This window comes from Cupressus sempervirens, chromosome 1 (genome assembly GCF_028749045.1).
Source record: "Cupressus sempervirens isolate cs-2001-9-10 chromosome 1, ASM2874904v1, whole genome shotgun sequence".
Taxonomy (NCBI): Eukaryota; Viridiplantae; Streptophyta; class Pinopsida; order Cupressales; family Cupressaceae; genus Cupressus; species Cupressus sempervirens.
Window position 1 is genome coordinate 264,686,083 of NC_143118.1, and position 21,680 is coordinate 264,707,762.

Genomic DNA, 21,680 nt, shown 5'->3' on the forward strand with positions numbered 1-21,680 from the left:
ACAAAGAAGTTATGCCCCCTAGAAGATATAAGTCATCAACAAACTTCAAATGCCAAAATAGGTATCAATCTAGAAAAAATTCAAAAAATTCCTTCTCCATCATCTTTTCTTAGACTCAGCTTTTTGACACTTTTATTGGATTTGAAAAAGACCCCTATATGCTAGAGTTATCGCAAAAAAAGTGACAGGGCCCCTCAAAACCAATAAATTTTTTTTTTTTAGTTAATTAAAATAAAAAAAACATAACCACTAAATTGGCAATGGAGTGCGACTGGGTTGGAGTTTGGGTGAGTTAGAGCTTGGTGAGATGGTGCATTAGTGGTGCTCAAGTAGAGATGGGTTTTGGTGCTAGCAAATAAAAAAGTCACCACAGATTGTAAAAACATTGATCGTGGGTGGGAAAAACACTAATAGTTGAAAACAAAGCTGTCGGTGCTGAAAAATAGATGTAGGCACTAGGAAATCCAACAATCTAGCTGAAAAATGGGTATGCGGACCAAAAAATGGCTTGCAGCCATTTTATTTTATTTTATTTTTTGAAAAATTGCCTCAGACTACGTGCAAGAGGCCATACGACCTGCTACGCAAATTTTTTTTGCCTCCCAGATCAACATTGTCCAAAATAGATAAACTTTATATGGAAATAGGAGTTCTGACACCTTTTGGATCCATCTGTGATGTTTGTTTGGCCTCAACCTTCTTTGAAAATCAGTAACCCCCTATTTTCTCAAAAAATACTTAAAAATTTTAGATCTATTTTGTCAAATCTGCATTCTCCTTTTTCTCCAAATAATGAACAAGCTACAACAGATTTGGCTCTGATACCATGTAGGATTTGATCAAAACAAATCCACAAAGCCTTTGAATCTTTGCATGCAAAAACTTGTCACAAAAGAAAAATATGAGAGGAGGAAAGGGTTTTGCTTTGGAAAATATACTGATGTATTTTCAGAAAATAGAAGAGATAAAAAAATTACAAAAGATCAATCCTTATAAAAGGAGATCAAAACCAAAAAGGCTAACCTAAAAAGAAAAGCTAGGTTGTACATTATAATTAATATAAAATATTAATTATATGCACCTAAGAGATGCCTTAAGAAAACTAGAGTAATAGACAACTTGTTTAATTAAATCAAGGTGATTTAATTAATAAGTGTAATCAAAAAATTACTCTAATACATGATGCCTTCTAACATATTTAGCCAATATAGGTTCTTTGAATTTTGAATGAATTGTGATGTCTTCATTTTGAATCTCAACTTCAGGCTTGGGTCCTTCTATCTATGGCTTGGGTTCTTCAGACTAGGTGTGCACTAACTCGGTAGCCTCTGAATGTGACTCAGGTCCCTGTGACTCAATTTGTACTTCCTAGAACTCAATAACTATTGGAGACTTGGAGAGCTCAAGTCTCATTTTTGTCAAATGTGTTTGGAAAAGTATCAGGTTCATAAGAGACAAATCTTCTATAATCTTCTAGTTCCTTTTTTCTTTGTTCTTCACTCTTTTCTGCAAACTCATCAATTTTGTAATGCCCTTCCAAGGGATCAAAAAGAGTTAACCTAAAGTTTTACTAAGTTTTACAAACATTTTTTTTTAGAAGGAAGATAAATCATACTCATCAAACACATAGTAGTGGAAGCAATAACATGTAATCAACTAAAGCATACATAATAGGTTACATTCCTTAATGATCCCAAGATGTTGAATTACATTTATATTTAAGTAATACTAAGTCTAATAATAACTAGACCCACATGAAAGAATAATTAAAAGTCCAAATTCCATAATATGCATTTGTTCTGAATGCTTCTTGGCAAATGAGATTCAGAATGCTCAATCATCCATTATACATGTCATAGGGTCTGAAAGGGCTAAAAGAATATACATATGTAGAACTAGAAATACATTATCCTCCTTAGATTCATGATACAAATACAATAAAATAAATGAAACCATCCACCATACATGATATATCCATCTATCATAAAGGATATAAAAATCCATCATGAAATATAACCATCCATCATAATGATACATAGATAAAATGAAAAGAAATGCAAACAAGGAAGCTCTAGCCATGGTGACTATAGATGGATCTCAATGGGAAGAGTAAAAAGCACTACCACCTAACTATGTAGAACCTAAATGGCCCACTCCCATCGTGTTGAGGAGATAGTCCCAAGTCCCAAGTAGGATATCAAATCACATAACACAAATAATCTCTAAGTCCAGGAAATCCTAAAAGTATACTAACTCAAAGGTTCTAATAAAGAACCACATCTAATGCTCAAAGGCACATGAGACTCATATGAAACCTACTATGTGAGTGGAAAATTTTCATCACACAAATCACATTGGAGTTACCTTGGTAGTCTATTAGGATCCCCAGGTCCCTAGTGATCCCTATGCAGCCACTAGTATCCTCTTGTACTGACAAGTCATACTATGAAATGCAAGGTCAAAACCAAGTGTTCTCTCTACTCCCATCCTAGTCTGTACTAGCACTTGAGGCATGAGTAAGAACATACAAGACTCTTATTAGGTTCATTTTAATCCCATTTAGTGTAATGTTTTCACTTATTAAACAACTTACAATGAGTTACCTTGGGAACCACTTAGGGCCCCGTTCCCCATTGCAAGCCACTTCCCAAAACTACATGTAGATAACCTACCCTAGGCTCATAAAAGCACAAACAATAATCATATAAAAAATACCCCAGTCCTTAACAAATGATAGGAAAGCATCCCAAGAAAAATTATAATACCCATCTATTCTCAACGAGCAACTAGAAAGTATCTCAATAATACTGATCAAAGACTCCAAAATGGTCAAGTCCAACATGTCACAACATGACATCTCCAAGAACAAGAAAATAAACATGTCAATGCTATCAAAGTGACTAGAAGGAAATTCAATTATAATTGATTGAGAACTCAAAAATGGTTAAGTCAAGTAAGTCATACATTCACCTCAGTGTCACACAAGATCACTAGAAAGTAATAACAATCAATAGAATAATCACACATCATAGAGAATACCAGACACATTACCATGGTTGTGTTAAAAATTTTGAGATCAAAAGATTCACATGACATCACAAACACATAACCCCCAAGCCTCTAGTAAACACTCTAGTCAACCCTAATCACCAAACATAAACATCGCATAGAAAACAAGATAGTCTCATAGTTGGGTTTGATTGATAATATATTGTTGAGTTAATGTAAGGTTTTAGTTTGTGTTTAATGTACATTTTAGGTGTATAAGATTCTCAGTTTTTTTCACATAATAACCCATTCATTTATTGGACTCAAATATATAAAGTTACCCTCAATTATTAAAGTCAATCTCCTAAAAGAATAATTTGAGGGTAATCATTTATTTATCTAAATTATAAAAGTAACCATTATTGATTTTAAATAAAATAATTACAATTTTATTAAAATTGATATTATTAATTTTTAACAACAATAATTAAATTTGCAACTTCATTAATTAACCCTCATTATTAATAAATCTTAATTAAATCTAATTAAATTAAATTAATTAATAATTCATATCAAAATATATTACATTCATTAATAATTTATTTAATTATTAAACATTAATATAATTTAATAATAAAATTATTAATAAATAATAACATAAATTTAATATAATTTAAACTTAATAATTTAAAATTTTAATATAATTAAAATTTAATAAAAATAAATTACAGTTAAAATAAAATAAAAATGATGCTTTAGACATAGCCATTAGCCCTTAATAAAGTTGTGCAGCCGCAGACTAGTCTGTTGTCATAAGCAATAACATAGTCTATGCACACGCAAGTAACATAGCCGTCGGAGGTAAGAAAGGGGGGTGGGGGTGGCCCCCACCCACCCAAAATATAATTATTTTAGTAATAATGAACAACCCCCCTATATATATATATATATATTTATTTATTTTTTATTATTATTTTTTTAATATTATTTGCAAATGTAGTCTGATAGAAGAATTACCATCAACCATTTGAATTTCCCATTTTAGAATTTTCTCTTCTTTCAAAACCCTAGCCACATTTAATTTCTCAATGCCATTTTAATTCAAACCCAAATCCTAATTTAATTTACAAATTTTGAATCTACTGAGGGAGAATTGCAATCATATTTTAATCTCCCATAACCAGACAAAAACAACATGCATGCCCAAATTCCAAAGAATAAGATTGAGAGATTCATCACAAAGAATTATTTAGACAACCATTAACAAACATGATGAAGATAGGAAAGAGAAAGAGCATATTAAAATATGCGATAACAAATCACAAGTGTCTAACTGGACACTGATGTTAATCACTATGCCCCAAAAAATTCTAGAGAAAATTCCTCTTCTCAGAACCTTCTCCTTTCCAAAAATTTCTTCCTTCTGCAAAATTCGCTTTCAAATTTGCTTCCAAAATTTGCATCCCTCAAAAATGAATATTCAATTGGTGATAAGGAGTTCTCTCCTTAAATCGGGGCACTAATTGTGTTTTCACCCGAGAGGACTTCTTTCTCACCAGACTTTAACTATTCATAAACTTTTCTTAATCTTTCATTTTTCTTTTCATGCATATTTATTAAATTATTAAATAATTTTATTTAATTTTCACTTGACTTCTCTTTTAATTAATTTATTAAATTTAATCCCATGCGCACTTTATGCAATTAAAACATCTTTATTAAATTCACTTGTTTTATTAATTTCTTATATTTTAATCTCATGCATACATCATGCGAACTTAAAACTTTTAATAAATTAATATATTTTCACTTGTTAATTTATTTTTGAATGCTTAATTGATAACATATTTATTAACTTAAATAATAATAATATATAATATTTATTTAAAAATGAACTGTAAATATATTATTCTTTAATTAAATAAATAGTATCACGTTTTAAAATTTATTCTTATAACTTTTATCTTCAAATTTAATTCTTTTTATTTAATTAATCTTCCAATTAATTAATTATAATTAAATATTTAAAATATCATAATAATTTTCCATTAAATTAAATCATTAATTTAATCTTTTAATTAGACTTAATTAATAGAAAATACACCAAAGACTCATAAAATAAAATATGAAAACTCATCATAGAAAAACATGTACAAAATCAAACTAAAGGGTTATAATAAAAAATTAACGTCATTTGACACATTCAGAGGGTAGTCAACTTAGATACTTGTCTGAATTTTCAATTAGGACAAATGGCCTAAATGTTTAGGATTTGGACTTAAGAATTTATCTCCCCTCTCTTACCATTGAGATAATGTGATAGGGTATGCTCATCCTGGCAATTCAAAGAAGTCGATGCCCAGCACCTGCAACCTACATAAAATCCAAGCATGTACAAATACAATATTGTAAGCTAAAAAGGAAATGATAGGAAGTGTTGCATCATGTAGATCTTTACTTGCAGGTGACTACAACTCCCTTCCTTAACCACATCAGAAATGCCATACATAAAGAAAAAAAAACATGCACACCATACACATGTTGTATGGGGTAAGTATCCATAAGAAGACACATAATAATCTATCTAACTAATCATCATCAATAATTGAAATCACTGAATAATCATCATGCATACATGAAATATGGAGTACTAAGTAATCTCATCATATAATAAACTAAATGTAAACCAATATCTGGTAATCTCAAAACAATACTACTAATAATCAAGCATAAAAATGGCCTAAAAGAGTTTGGCAATGATAGCAAAAATGTAACTTAGGGACAGGTACTACATCCACCCCCTAGACTTAGGCTTACTCCTGGAAGCCTACATGAATGATAAAACTAAGGGACTCACTGTGCGGGCACCGTTGGACCCTTTCTCCTATAGGAGGATATGACTCCACTAAGAACACTCTCTAGGATGTACCCATATTGCCAACCATAGGTTCTAAAGTTTTCGATCTCTAGTTTGATAATTTTGGTTTCCCTTGAGGGCAATAAGACGACTTGTGTCAACGTTGTCTGCATGAGAAACACTCCCCATCGAAGCTCCTCTAAACTCTAGGTGTTCTAGACTATTGAATGCTACCCCCACTAGCATATGATAGAATACACTAAGATGGCTGGTGAAATTGGTTGAGCTTATTACACCGTGCATTGCAAGATTTATGATAGCTCCTATACCTAGGTCTATGCTTAGGTCCTGCTTGATTTGCTCTATCATAATCATGAAGAAGAGGTAGGTGATCAATGATGGTTTGCATCATTTGCCTCAGATCAACCTCCTCAAAGTTGACATGATCCTCTCTATGGTTCCCTTCCTAATGCTCACTAACATGCTCATCCCTAGTCCCTTCCTAAATAGGGCCTTCATGGACAGACTCATGTACACTGATAGCTCTGCCTCATCCATGGCCTCTTACATGGCCTAGGCTAAGGCCTCTAATAGATGATCTCATCCCAAATACCATCCTACAATAATATCCAAGATACAAGATGCTATAATAACCACAAAACATACTACTTTCAATCGCTTAGAGCAATATGATTCTAGTTGAATAGTAAACCGAAAACCATATTGATCCAACATTCATTTCTTTAACAAATATTGAAATAGGTCCCCTAAACACTCTAAACAAAGGATCAACATCCCTAATCCATTGGAAAACATTCAAGATTCTATAATACATTAACCATGCTACTATAATGCATAGATAAAAGACATATGTTTTGAAAACAATTTAAGTTCAATTTTTAGTTTTGCCTAAATTTAGGTTTACGTATAATTTTAGTTTTGAAATCTAAGTTTTGAAGTATGAAAAATATATAGCTAAAAGTTTAAGTTTTTTTTCAATTCAACTAGTTTTCAAGTTTTAGTTTGAAAAGGATATACATAAAAATTTAAAGTTTTCATTTTTGTTCAACTAGTTAGCACTAGTGGCATTCCAATATACCCAAAGCTCTCAATGTAGAAACACGAGATCTGATACTAGATGTAACGCCCTACCAAGGAATCCAAAAGAATTAACCTAATGTTTTACTAAGTTTTCCAAACATTTTTTTACAAGGAAGATAAATCATAATTATCAAACACATAGTAGCAGAAGCAATAACATACAATCAACTAAAGCATACATAATAAGTTACATTCCTTACGGATACGAAGACATTGAATTAATTTATATTTAATTAATAGTAAGTCTAATAATAACTACATCCACATGAAAGAATAATTATAAGTCCAAAGTCCATGATATACATTTTTTCTAAATGCCACTTGGCAAATGAAATTTGGAATGCTCAATCATCCACTGTACATGTGACAAGGTATGAAAGGGCTAAAAGAATATGCATATGTAGAACTAGAAATACATCATCTTCCTTGGATCCATGATACAAATACAATAAAATAAATGAAACCATCCACCATACACAATATATCCATCTATCATAAAAGATATAAACATCCATCATGAAATATAACCATCCATCATAATAATACATAGATAGAATGAAAGAAAATGTAGACAAGGAAGCTCCAGCCATGATGACTATGGATGAATCTCAATGGTAGGAATAAAAAGCACTACCACCCAATTGTGTGGAACCTAAATGGCCCACTCCCGCCACACTGAGGAGATAGCCTCAAGTCCCAAATATGATATCAAATCACATAACACAAATACTCTCTAAGTATAGAGAATCTTAAAAGTATACTAACTCAAAGGTTCTAATAAAGAACAACATCTAATACCCAAAGGCACACAAGACTCATAGGAAACCTACTATGTAAGCAAGCAAGTGGCATTGCACAAATCATGTTGGAGTTACATTGGCAATCTCTTATGACCCCTGAGTCCCTAGTGATCCCTATGTGGCCACTAGTATCCTCTTGTACTGACAAGGCATACTACAGAATGCAAGGTCACAACCAAGCATTCTCTCTACTCCCATCCTAGTTAGGACTCAAGACATGGGCAAGAACATACAAGACTCTTATTAGGTTCATTTTAATCTCATTTAGAGTAATATTTTCACTTATTAAACAACTTAAAATGAGTTACCCTGGGAACCACTTAGAGCCCCAACCCCCATTAAAAGCTACTTCCCAACACTACATGTAGGTAACCTACCCTAGGCTCATAAAATCACAAATCAATAATCATATAAAAAAATCACCTCAGTCCTTAACAAGTGACTAGAAAGCATCAAAAGATAATAACACATCAGTTCTCCACAAGAAATTAGAAAGCATCCCAAGAAAAAATTATAATACCCATCAGTTCTCAATAAACAACCAGAAAGTATCCCAATAATACTGATCAAAGACTCCAAAATGGTCAAATCAAACATGTCACAATATAAAATCTCCAAGAACAAGGAAAAAAACACCTCAGTCCTATCAAAGTGACTGGAAGGAAATTCAATTATAACTGATTGAGGACTCAAAAATGGTTAAGTCATGTAAGTCATACATTCACTTTAGTGTCACACAAGATCATTGGAAAGTAATAACAATCAATAGAATAATCATACACCATAGAGCATACCAGACACATTACCATGGTTGGGTTAAAAAGATCAAGATCAAAACATTTGCATGACATCACAAACACATAACCCCCAAGCCCCTAGTAAACATCCTAAATTGGTCAAAACTCTAATCAACCCTAATCCCCAAACATAGACATCACATAGAAAACAAGACAATCTCACAGTTGGGTTTGATTGATAATATAGTGTTGAGTTAATGTAAGGTTTTAGTTTGTGTTTCAATGTATCTTTCATGTGTATATAAGATTCTCAATTTTTTTTCCACATAATAACCCATTCATTTATTTGACTCAAATATATAAAGTTACCCTCAATTATTAAAGTCAATCTCTTAAAAGAATAATCTAAGGGTAATTATTTATTTATCTAAATTATAAAAGTAACCATTATTGATTTTAAATAAAATAATTACAATTTTATTAAAATTGATAGTATTATTTTTTAACAACAATAATTAAATTTACAACTTCATTAATTAACTCTCATTATTATTAAATATTAACTAAATCTAATTTAATTAAATTAATTAATAATTAATAAAAAACTATATTACATTCATTAATAATTTATTTAATTATTAAACACTAATATAATTTAATAATAAAATTATTAATAAATAATAATTTAAATTTAACTTAATTTAAATTGAATAATTTAAAATTTTAATATAATTTAAATTTAATAAAATTAAATTATGATTAAAATAAAATAAAAATAGAGCTTTATACATAGCCACCCTTAATAAAGTTGTGCAGTAGCAAACTAGTCTATTTGTTAGGATAAAACCATGGATAGAAATAAAAAACTACATGCAAATATAACCAATAACTAAAAAATAATAGATCACACAGAAATGAACACAAGGCACCAAGATTTAATGTGGTTCACCCAATCCATGGGGTACGTCCACCAAACAAAAAGTTTGATCTTGTTACAATCCAGTAATTACAACCTAATTACAATCCCTAATCCCTTATTGCTCAATACTATCGCAAGAAGCAATTTCACATCACACTATAATACAATCCCTAACCCTAGTCACCATAATCTAACAATCTCCCACTTGGGTACTGATCAGGCTCCACACTAAACAATAATATATCACCCACTTGGAGATTGATCCTATAGCAATACCACTACCACATGGGGCTCCCACTAGATCAAACCAACCTCGACTCTACTGTTCTTTTATTCATGTTCAGTCTAAAAGACCAATCGAAGCTGAAGAGGAGTTCAACTTCTCCCTCGTTACAACCGTTATCAACATATCTGCTAGATTGTCATTGGTATGTATCTTCTCCAGCTTTAACTGTCCATCCTCCAAAATTGATTGAATGAAATGGTACCGCAACTATATGTGTTTGGTCTTAGAATGCAGAGTTGAATTCTTTGTAAGATGAATGGCACTCTGACTATTTGTGAACAAATAATTATCCTTTTGAGGATGTCCCAATTCTTCCAATAAGAACTAAAGCCATATCATCTCCTTGGCTACTTCAGTAGCAGCAACATACTCTACCTCTATAGTGGATAGAGCATTAATCTTCTATAACCTAGAAACCTAGCTCATGGCTACCCCACGAACAGTAAAGATATAACTTGTAGTACTCTACTTGGTATCGATATCTCCTACCAAATATGAGTCAACATAGCCCTATAAATTAGTAGTAGAGCCCCCAAAGTGTAAACACTTATTGGATGTTCCTCTCAAATATCTGAGAATCCACTTGACAACATTCCAATGCTCAAATCCTAGATCACTCGTATACCTGCTAACGACTCCCACTACATGGGCAATATCTAGCCTAGTACATACCATAGCATACATCAAGCTTCCTATAGCTAAAGCATAGGGTACCTTGGACATCTTATCCTCCTCTCCCTGTGTCTTAAGAAACATCTCCTTAGTCAATTTCAAATGACTAGGTAAAGGTGTGCTGACAGCTTTAGCATTCTCCATAGAGAAACATTGCAACACCTTCTCAACATAATCAGCCTGAGATAGTGTCAATGTTCTATTCTTCCTATCTCTACAAATGTTCATACCAAGGATTTTTTTTTCTACCCCCAAATCCTTCATAGAAAATGCATGTACTAACTAGTGTTTTAGCCCCTTAATATGATCCATGTTAGACCCAGCTACAAGCATATCATCAACATATAAACATAAAATAATGTAGCTATCATCATCCAACCTCTTAAAATAAACATAATAATCTAAATAACACCTGTTATAGCCATGCTCATGCATAAACCTATCAAATTTTAGATACTATTGTTGAGGTGCTTGCTTCAAGCCATATAAACTTTTCTTCAATTTGCACACTAAGTTCTCCTTACCTTTGACCTCAAATCCCCATGGCTGAGCCATATATATTTCTTCATCCAAATCACCATGAAGGAAGGATATTTTAACATCCAACTGCTCTAAATGCAAATATTCAGTAGCCACTGGACTTAAAATAGTACGAATAGAAGTCATTTTAACAATAAGAGAAAATATCTCATCAAAATCAATTCCCTTTTTCTGTGCAAATCCTTTTACAACTAACTTGGCATTAAATCTTTTCTTACCTCATTCCTCTTCTTTCAACCTAAAAATCCACTTATTCTATAAATCCTTTTTCCCTACAGGAAACTTGCACAAATCAAATGTCTTATTCTTTAGCAAAGAGTCTATTTCATCTTTCATTGTAGACTTCCACTGAATCTTAGTATCCACCTACATAGCTTCATCATAACTTTCAGGTTCACCAGCATTAGTAAGTAAAATAAAATACAAAGAGGGAGAAAATATTTGTGGAGGTCTAATTGGCCTCGTTGACCATCTAACATTCACCGGTGTGTGTGGTATTTTTTGTTGTGGTTGTTGTATATTATGAAGAATGGCTGGAACATCAACTTTTGGAGTATCATCTAGCACTACATAATCATCTTCTTTCTTCTCATGTTACTGCAATAGATCTTTTTGCAACACTTTATCATTGAATATGATATCCCAACTTCTAACAATTTTATAATTTTCAAAATCCCAAAGCCTATAAACAAATTTATTAATGCCATATCCAACAAAGAAACATTTCTTTGATTTAGCTTCTAGCTTGGTTCTATTTTCAGAGTCTATATGAGCAAAAGCTTCACAACTGAAGGTCTTGAGAAAAGAATAACTCACCTTCTTACCAGTCCATGCTTCTTCTGGAATACCACATCCCAAAGGAGTAGAGGGACCTCTATTAATCAAATATACTATAGTATTGACAGCCTCTACCCACTTGTGTAAGGGCAACCCATCATGCAACCTCATGCTCCTTACACACTCCATTATAGTCCTGTTCATGCATTTAGCCACTCCATTTTCCTATGGAGTCCTTGGAACAGTTTTCTATCTATGAATACAATTAGTGGAGCAATAATCTTCAAATTCATGACTACAATACTCACCACCATTATTAGATCTGAGACATTTTAATTTCTTACCAGTCTCATTTTCAACCAAGCATTTCCATTTCTTAAAAGTTTGAAATACATTAGATTTCTGTCTAAGGAAATAAACCCATACTTTTCTAGTTGCATCATCAATAAATATAACATAATAATGAGAGCCACCAAGGGAAGATACCTGAGTTGGTCCTCATACATTTGTATGCACAAGCTCTAATTTCTCATTTTTGTTTTCCTTTCCAGTCTTTACAAAACTCACTCTCTTTTATTTTCCATACACACAACTTTCATACAAATCCATATTAACACATTTCAAACCTGGTAAAACTTTCTTTGAATGAAGTACTTTCATACCTTTCTCACTCATGTGCCCAAGTATGTTGTGTCACAACGCTATATCAAAATCTACAGTAGCTGTTTGTTTTCCCTCCTCATTCATTTTTCTGTGAAACATTCAAAGTAGAAGGAAAAATATGATTTGTACAAAGATATAAGGTGCCTACTTTCATACTTTTTTCTACTACAAGGGACCTTTTGAAACCTTCTAATTTTTATCATTAAAAGTAACTACACAACCCTCATCACCAAGTTGCCCCGCTGAAATTAAATTCCTACTTAGTCGTGGAACATGTCTTACCTCATGTAGTAGCCAATGATTCTCATTCTGCAACTTAATCTTAATTTTTCCCTTTCCAACAATTTGATAGGGTTCATTATCCCCCAAATAAAAAAGCCCAAAATCCCCTTGGACATAATCAATGAAATAACCTCTATGAGGTGTAGCATGAAATGAAGCACCCGAATCTAAAACCCATGAATCATCAACACTTTCTAAAGACAAAAGCAAAGCATCCTCTTCGGATTTGTTACTTACCACATTTGCCTCCTTGTCTCCATCTAATTTATCTCCTTCATTTTTCTTGCAATTCCTGGAATCTTTCTTTTTATGACCTAGTTTCTCACAATACCAATAGTCATTTGGTCTTCTTGATTGAGACCTCTTACCCTTTGACTTTCCTCTTGATTTCCCATGACTTCTAGAGTTATTTCCTCTCTCAGTTGTTCTACCCCTACTTTGTGCATTCAAAGCACTTCTTGATGTAGATCCACTTGAGGATTTCCTACGAGTTTCCTCACTCAAAACAACATCGATCACATCATCATATTTTAGGGTACTAGATCTAGAAATAGAATTACTCACCGCCATTACCAAGCCATTTTGACTTTCAGGTAAAGAACACAAAATCAAGAGAGCCCTAATTTCTTCATCAAAATTTATACCCATAGAGATAAATAGCTAGTAATAGTATTAAACACAATTAAATGATCTACAACAGATTCACCTTCTGCCATTTTCATATTAAATAAATGCTTAATGAGAAAGACCTTGTTTAAAGTGGAGGGCTTTCATACAGTGTCACTAGGGTTTTCATCAACTCTTTTGTTGTCTTTACTTTTGTAATATTAAATGCCACCGATGGTACCAAGCATAACTGAATGCTTTTGAGTGCCTTTCTATCCAAAAGATCCCATTCAACATCTGACATAGATCCTTGATTCTTGGCTTTTCCTTCCAATGGCTTCCATAAATCCTTCTGATAAAGATAGTCTTCCATTTACATCTTCTATAACTAGAAGTTCTGCCCATTAAACTTGTCAACCCTCAGCTTACCCTCATCTGCTATCACTCCCACTCAACCATGAGACTCCCACTTAATCGTGAGACTTTCCTGCAGAGGATAACTGAAAGAAAACCTCTCTCTGATACCACTTGTTAGGATAAAACCACAGACATAAATAAAAAACTACATGAAAATATAACCAATATCAAAAAAATAATAGATCACACAGAAATGAACACAAGGCACCAAGATTTAATGTGGTTCACCCAATCCCTGGGCTACGTCCACCAAACAGCAAGTCCGATCTTGTTATAATCCAGTAATTACAACTTGATTACAATCTGTAATCCCTTACAGCTTAATACCGCTGCAAGAAGCAATTTCGCATCACACTATAATACAATACCTAACCCTAAGCCCTTTTATACAAATATTAAACTGCTTTAGGGTTATAACATGTTGGCCCGAATCTACGAATGGAAAATCTATGAATCTTGATAAAATAGGTATTGCTGCCAACAGTAGTATTACTGCTGCTGTGTACAACAACACAGTCTGCATATGCACATGCAACATAGCCACCAGAGGTAAGAAAAGGGGGTGGGGGGTGATGGCTCCTGCCCACCAAAATAATATTATTATTTTATTTAAAAAATAAATAAATTCCTTTCAAAAATAAATTTTATTTTAATAATAACAAACAACCCCCTATATATATATATTTATATTATTTTTTTAAATATCATTTATAAATGTAGTTTGATAAAAGAATTAACATCAACTATTTGAATTTCCCATTTTAGAATTTTCTCTTTTTTTAGAACCCTACCCAGATTTAAATTCTCAATTCCATTTTAATTTAAACCCAAATCCTAATTTTATTTCCAAATTTTGATTCTACCGAGAGAGAATTGCAATGGTAGTTTAATCTCCCATAACCAAATGAAAGTAACATCCATGCCCAAATTCCAAATTACAAGACTAAGATATTCATCACAGAGAATTATTTAGACAACCCTTAACAAACATGATGAAGATAGGAACGAGAAAGAGTGTACTAAAATATAAGATAAAAAATCACAAGCATCCACCTGGACACTGACGCTAATTGTTACGCCCTAGAAAATTGTAGAGAAAATTCCTCCTCTCAGAATCTTCTCCTTTTCAAAAATTTCTTCCTTCTCCAAAATTTTCTTCCGAATTTGCTTCCAAATTCACATCACTCAAAAATGAACCTTCAATTAGTGATAAGGAGTTCTCTCCTTAAATCAAGGCACTATTTGTGCATTCACTCGAGAGAACTCCTTGCTCACTAGACTTTAACTCTTCATAAACTTTTCTTAATCTTTCATTTATCTTTTCTTTTTCTTTTGATGCACATTTATTAAATGATTAAATAACTTTATTTAATTTTCACTTGACTTTTCTGTTAATTAATTTATTAAATTTAATCCCATGCACACTTTATGCAATTAAAATATCTTTATTAAATTCACTTGTTTTATTTATTTCTTGTATTTTAATCTCATGCATACATCATGCAACATCATGCAAATTTAAAACTTTTAATAAATTAATATATTTTCACTTTTTAATTTATTTTTGAACGCTTAATTGATAAAATATTTATTAACTTAAATAATAATAATATATAGCATTTATTTAAAAATAAACTTTAAATATATTATTATTCAATTAAATAGATATTATCATGTTCTAAAATTTATTCTTATAATTTTTATCTTCAAATTTTTTTTTTAATTTAATTAATTTTTCAATTAATTAAATATAATTAAATATTTAAAATATCATAATTTTTTTTATTAAATTAAATCATTAATTTAATCTTTTAATTAGACTTAATTAATATAAAATACACCAAAGACTCATAAAATAAAATACAAAAACTCATCATAGAAAAACACATACAAAATCAAACTAAAGGGTTATGATCATGAGTTAACATCATTTGACACATTTAGAGGGTAGTCAACACAAATACTTGTTCAAATTTTCAATTAGGACAAATGGCCTAAAGGTTTAGGATTTGGACTTAAGAATTTATCTCCCCTATCTTACCATTGAGATAATGGGATAGGGTACAGTCATCTTGGCAATTCAGTAAAGTCGATACCTAGTACCTACAACTGACAAAAATTTCATGCATGTACAAACACAATATTTTAAGCTAAACAAGAAATGATAGGAAGTGGTGCATCGTGTAGATCGTGACTAGCAGGTTACTATGACTCTCTTTCTTAACCACGTCAAAAATTCCATACATAAAGAAAACAAACACACACACACACCATACACATGCAGTATGGGGTAAGTATCCATAAGAAGACACATAAAAATCTGTCTAACTAATCATCATCAATAACTAAAATCACTGAATAATCATCATGCATACATTAAATATAGAGTACCAAGTAATCTCATCATATGATAAATTAAAAGTAAAACAATACTACTAATAATTAAGCATAAAACTGACCTAAAAGAGTTTGGCAAGGATAACAAAAATGTAACTTTAGGGGCAAGCACTACAAATTCTCACATGTGCACTTTCTATGATTTTGTGAGTAGACAAATTTAGATATTTGTATGCTTTACTTCTATAGGAATATCTTAGAAATATACCTTCATCATCTTTTACATCAAATTTGTCTTTTCTAGATTGTTTCAAGATGTAACATTTGCTACCAAATACTTTCAAGTAACTTACATTGGGTTTGTAGCCATACCATACTTCATAGGAAGTTTTGTTTGAGTCCTTCTTCAATTAAACTAGGTTTAAAGTATGAACTGTAATGCTGATAGATTCTTGCAGTATTTGATAGCAACATTCTTCTCACATTAGTGTCCTTGCACAATCCATGATGGTCTATTTCTTCTTTTAGCCATTCCATTCTGCTCAAGAGTACAAAGGGTTGATACTTTTGTTTTGATTGCTCTTTCAATGTAGAAATTGTTAAATTTATTTGAGATGAATTCACTACCTCTATCTGATCTTAACCATTTTAATCTTTTTTCTAGTTTCTTTTTCTACTCTAGCTAGATACCATTTGAATTTCTCAAAAGCTTCTAATTTTTCTTTCATATACATAATAGTCATCATCCTAGAGTTATCATCAACAAAAAGAATGAATTTTTTTCTCCACTATAAGTTTCTATTCCAATGGGTCCACATAAATCAGTATGCACAATTTCCAAGACATCTTTTCACTGATAGTTTTTGGTCTTAAAACTAGTCTTTCCCATTTTATCAATTTTGCAATTTTTGCATAATCCAACATCAAGTTTCTTCAAACTAGGAAAACCTCTTACTCTTCTAAGTTTTCTTATCTTAACCATATTAGCAAAGTTTACATGACATAGTCTTTTGTGCCATAACCAACTTTCTTCTAATTGAGCAATAAAGCATGAATAATCACTAAGAACAAGATAAAATAGGTTACATTTTGTTTTCCTACCTGATCTAATCAGATTTTCTTAGTTATCCTATAATCTTTCTTTGCCATTCATGAAATCTACCTTTAATCCAATGTTGTTCAACTATGCTACACTCAGTAAATTATGTTTTAGTCCTTCAACCCAATAGGCATTGTCACATACAAGTTCATTGGTTAATAAGATATGGCCTTTTCCTTTTATGCAACAAGGTTCATTGTTTCCAAATCTTACACTACCTCCATCATAGTGTTCAAAATGTTGAAACTTAGTTTTATCTCTAGTCATATGGTGAGGACATCCACTATCTATGATCCATGTGACATTTTTTCTAACATGAGAGACAAGTACCATCTTATCTCCTTCATCATCAGATTCATCTTTTACAACAATATACACTATTTCATCTTCACTGTTATCAAAATCTTTAGCCATAAAACAATTTTTCTTACCTTTGTCTTTGTAGGATTTGTGACCTTTGAATTCCTTCTTTCTTTTGTACTTGTGGCTTTTCTTCTCTTGTTTGCCTTCTTTGTTTGGACACCTAGTAGCAATATGAAAAATTTCTTCACAAGAGAAATAGATTAAAGGAATTTTACCTTTGTGCTTTCCTCTACTCCTGGAATATTTCTTTGCAAGTAGAGCTTCAACAATTTCAAGATCACTATTAGAAATTTATTTAGTTTCTTCCTCACTTTCTAATTGATTATATTTTATTTTCTTGCCCTTTTCCTTGAGTGATAATTTAGCTTCAATGCAAAAACAATATTCTTGGAAGCAAGAACATAGTTGTCAAAGTTGTCTAGTTCAAAAGTTGTCAATCTTCCTACTAGGGCATCCAAGCCTATCTTGTTATTTGGATCACATCTCTTTTCTTGAATAGCAGATACTCTAATTACATATATGGGAAGTAAAGTTCTGAGTATTTTACTTGCAACACTTTCTTCTTTGATTTCCCCTCCAGATGCTCTAATTGCACTAACATCGGCCTTAATTCTTTCTACATATTTTGCAACATTTTCATCTTCTCTCATTTTCATTTGATCAAATTGTCCTCTAAGGTTTTTTGCATTGGATCTTCTTACATTTTCATCTCCTCCCTAGATTTCTTTCAATTTTTTATACATATCAAAAGTAGTTTTATAGTCTTTGACCTCATCAAATTCAACATAATGTTATGGTTCTTCTTCTTAGCAATATCTTCAACTAGTAATGTTCCAGTGGGAGTTTTGTATTCTTCATCAAGATATTTACATCCTAAATCACTAGATGAAGCCTCATAATTCCTTTTCATGTAGCAAAGTTGTCTCTATTCAGCTTTGGAATCTCTCTTTTGTAAGACATCCTGATCTTTAGCTTAGTTTCTTGAAACTTTCTCTACAAGCACCAAAAGCTCTGATACCAATTGTTGGAAATATAAGAGCAATAAATAAGAGTGGAGGGGTGAATTAATTACTACTAAAATAAATGTTAGATCCCTTGTATGTCAAATAAAATTTAGACTAATAAAACTAATTACTACTAATGCTCAGTAAGCATTCAAAAATTGTTGTAACTCGATAAATGTAGAGTGTGTATTGCTTAGTAGATCTTAAGATATTATTAGTAATTACTTGCAAGCATGAAATAAATAACATGAAAATATAAGAAACTAGGATTTAATGTGGAAACCCAATTTTTAAAAAGCCACCAAATGCAACTAGTTACTATTTTTCACTCTTCTGAAGTAAGCCCTACTAGGAACCAACCCTGCCAAATGTTACAAAAAACACTGTTAGGTGTTACCCTGTTAAATTATTTAATCACCCTGTTAGGAGTGGCATTGCAAGAGGTCTTGAAACAATTCAAAGGAATTTTCACCTTGTTAGAGGATTTACAAATGGTGGTTAAACCAACTTTGTTAAGAGATTTTAGATGACTGCCACAATGGTTAGAGAGTAACAATGCAATGACATGATTGTGATGCAATTGAGTTGCTAATTATAGATCTTTGTTCTAGTTCATACTTGATCCTTCCTAATTGAATAACACTTTTTTATCCATAAGGATACATGCTTATCCTTCAAGTTTTCTTCCTCTATTCTTATCTCTTCTAATTCCTTTAACTTGCATATCACACACTTTGAAATCACAACTTGACCTTTTACTTATACCTTCCAGATTGTTAAGTCACCTCAAATAAAAATTAGAATAACCAATATTCATTACCATAGTCAGCTAGAATCAATAGGTGAAATAATTAACTTTACATGCCAAAATAAGAAAATCCTTTGGTAGCCAACCCAGCTCGGTAGAAACTGAATCTGAAGTGATTTGCTATGTTGACCAACAAAAGCTTGGTGAACACTACAAACTTACAAAATCCCTTTGGTAATTGAGTTAACTTGGTTAATACTAAATTTATTCAACTTTCCCTTCATTAACCAAGTGATCTTGATTAACAGTCTTTTCTACATAAATTCCTTTGATGCTCAAGTGAGCTCAGTAGATGCTACATTCTATATAGAGTAAACTTAGGAATGCTCGATAGACTAAGAAAATTGTGTTCACTGGCCAAGTGAGTTTGACATGCACTAACTGTCAACTAATATGACATTTTTGTAACATCATGGACAACACATAATTAATCAATTGTATCCAATAGTTAGGAACATCAAGTTGGTCCTCTAGTAGTGATAAATCTAGCTACATGACTAGTTTTTGGTTGTGCTAATCATTGTATGCTTGAATGAGTAGTCCCATGGTGAAGAGTCTTTAAAACCTACACAAAAATAGAATAAGAAATTTGTGATACAAGGACATTCCAAGAGAATACTTCCTAATAATGTCGTTACTCAACAATAATTAGTAAATGCATTAAACTCTAACCAACACATCACATGTGCAAATGCAAAAAAATTATCACATCTATTTTTTGCTAATTTAAGATAGAATAAAAATGTACTTATCCTTAAATGCTTGTTTCCCTTTATTGGAATTTGAAAATCTATAATCAAAAGGAAAATCTTTACTAATTTGGCTCGATGAATATTCATAAAACTGATGATGCCTTAAAACCCTATTCCTAAAATCATGAAATTGGAAGTGTGATCTGAAATCATTCATGAAATTGAATGTGATTTAGAACACCATTCCCAAAATTGTAAAATCAGAAGCTTTCTGATCATCTCTTTACAAAATCACAAAATTGGAAACTTTCTTATCATCTCTTTGTAAAATTGCAAAATTAGAAGCTTTGATAGATGAACATAAAAATGATATTTTTTGAAATAATTTCAAGGCTCCATTAGTTTGAATGGAGTATACTTGAAGTTTTCCATCATGTCAAATAACTTCCCCTTCAACCTTCTCCTTATCTAGTTTATCTAGTTCACCATACTTATTAAACATGAATCCAACTATATCTGCACTCCCATTGATATTTTCACAAAATTAATCAATCGTCTTGGGTGGCTTATGCACTAGATTTATTTTTTGATAAATAGTCCCTTCCTTATATTAAAAAAATAAAATCAAGTTACGTATTCATAAATGAAAGGGTCAGGGGAAACATCTGATTCAATCTATTCTTCATCATCTTCATCATCATCCTTCGGAATAATGACCTTTCTTATATGTTTCTTTGTAGGTTTTCTTGGCTTGGCCTCCTTTATAATACATTTTCTAATTTTAAATTTATTTCCTTGAGTTGATTTAGTAGCTTTAGATACTTCTTTCTTTGGCTCAACCACTATTGTAGTTGATTCCCTTGTCTTTGTGACTCTTTGGTTTTGGAATACTGTAGAATAACTTGGGGGGTGGGGGGGTGTGAATCAGTTATCCAAGGTCCAGATGTATAAATAAAACTTTTTACAACTTAGTGGGCCCATAAAACATTTAACTTCATCATGCATGCATCCTTAAGATGTTAGAATTATTTAGAATAACTGAGAGGGGGGGGTCAATCAGTTATTCAAGGTCCAATGATGTCCAATACAACTTTTTCTTTTAAACCTTAAGGGCACATAACTAAAATTATCATGCATGCAATTGAACATTAAACAATCATGAAAAGTAAACATGCATCACAGCATAACACTGAGGATTTTGATGACCCAAAAACCCTCCAAGAATAAGAAGGTAAAACTAGGGTGGAGATGATACCCACTAAATAACTGTGCAATCGATTTCAACCACTTCTAATGGTCTGCCCTATTAAAAGCTTTCCCTATTAAAGGCTACAACACACTATTAAATGTGACCTTGTTAAAGGATTTCTACACACTATTAGGAGTGTGCCTTATTAAAGGACTTAACAACATTCAACTTGGAATGTCACCCTATTAAAGGATTTACATAGAGCTATTAGGCTCACCTAAGTCCATTGGATTTACAGTCACCTTCTCAAAAGAATCTTTCATCCCTCTCTAAGGATCTCCTATCCTCCTCCTAAGGATCTCTTATCCTTTTCCTGAGGATCTCTTTATCCTTCTCCTGGGGATCTCTTTATCCTTTTCTTGAGGCTTATCCACCTAGCTATTAAGCTAACTTAGCAATATAGGATTTCAATATCTAATACAATGGTAAGAAAGTATTAGAAGGGTTTTGACCTGATACAGATTGCAACTTCAACCTTATAGT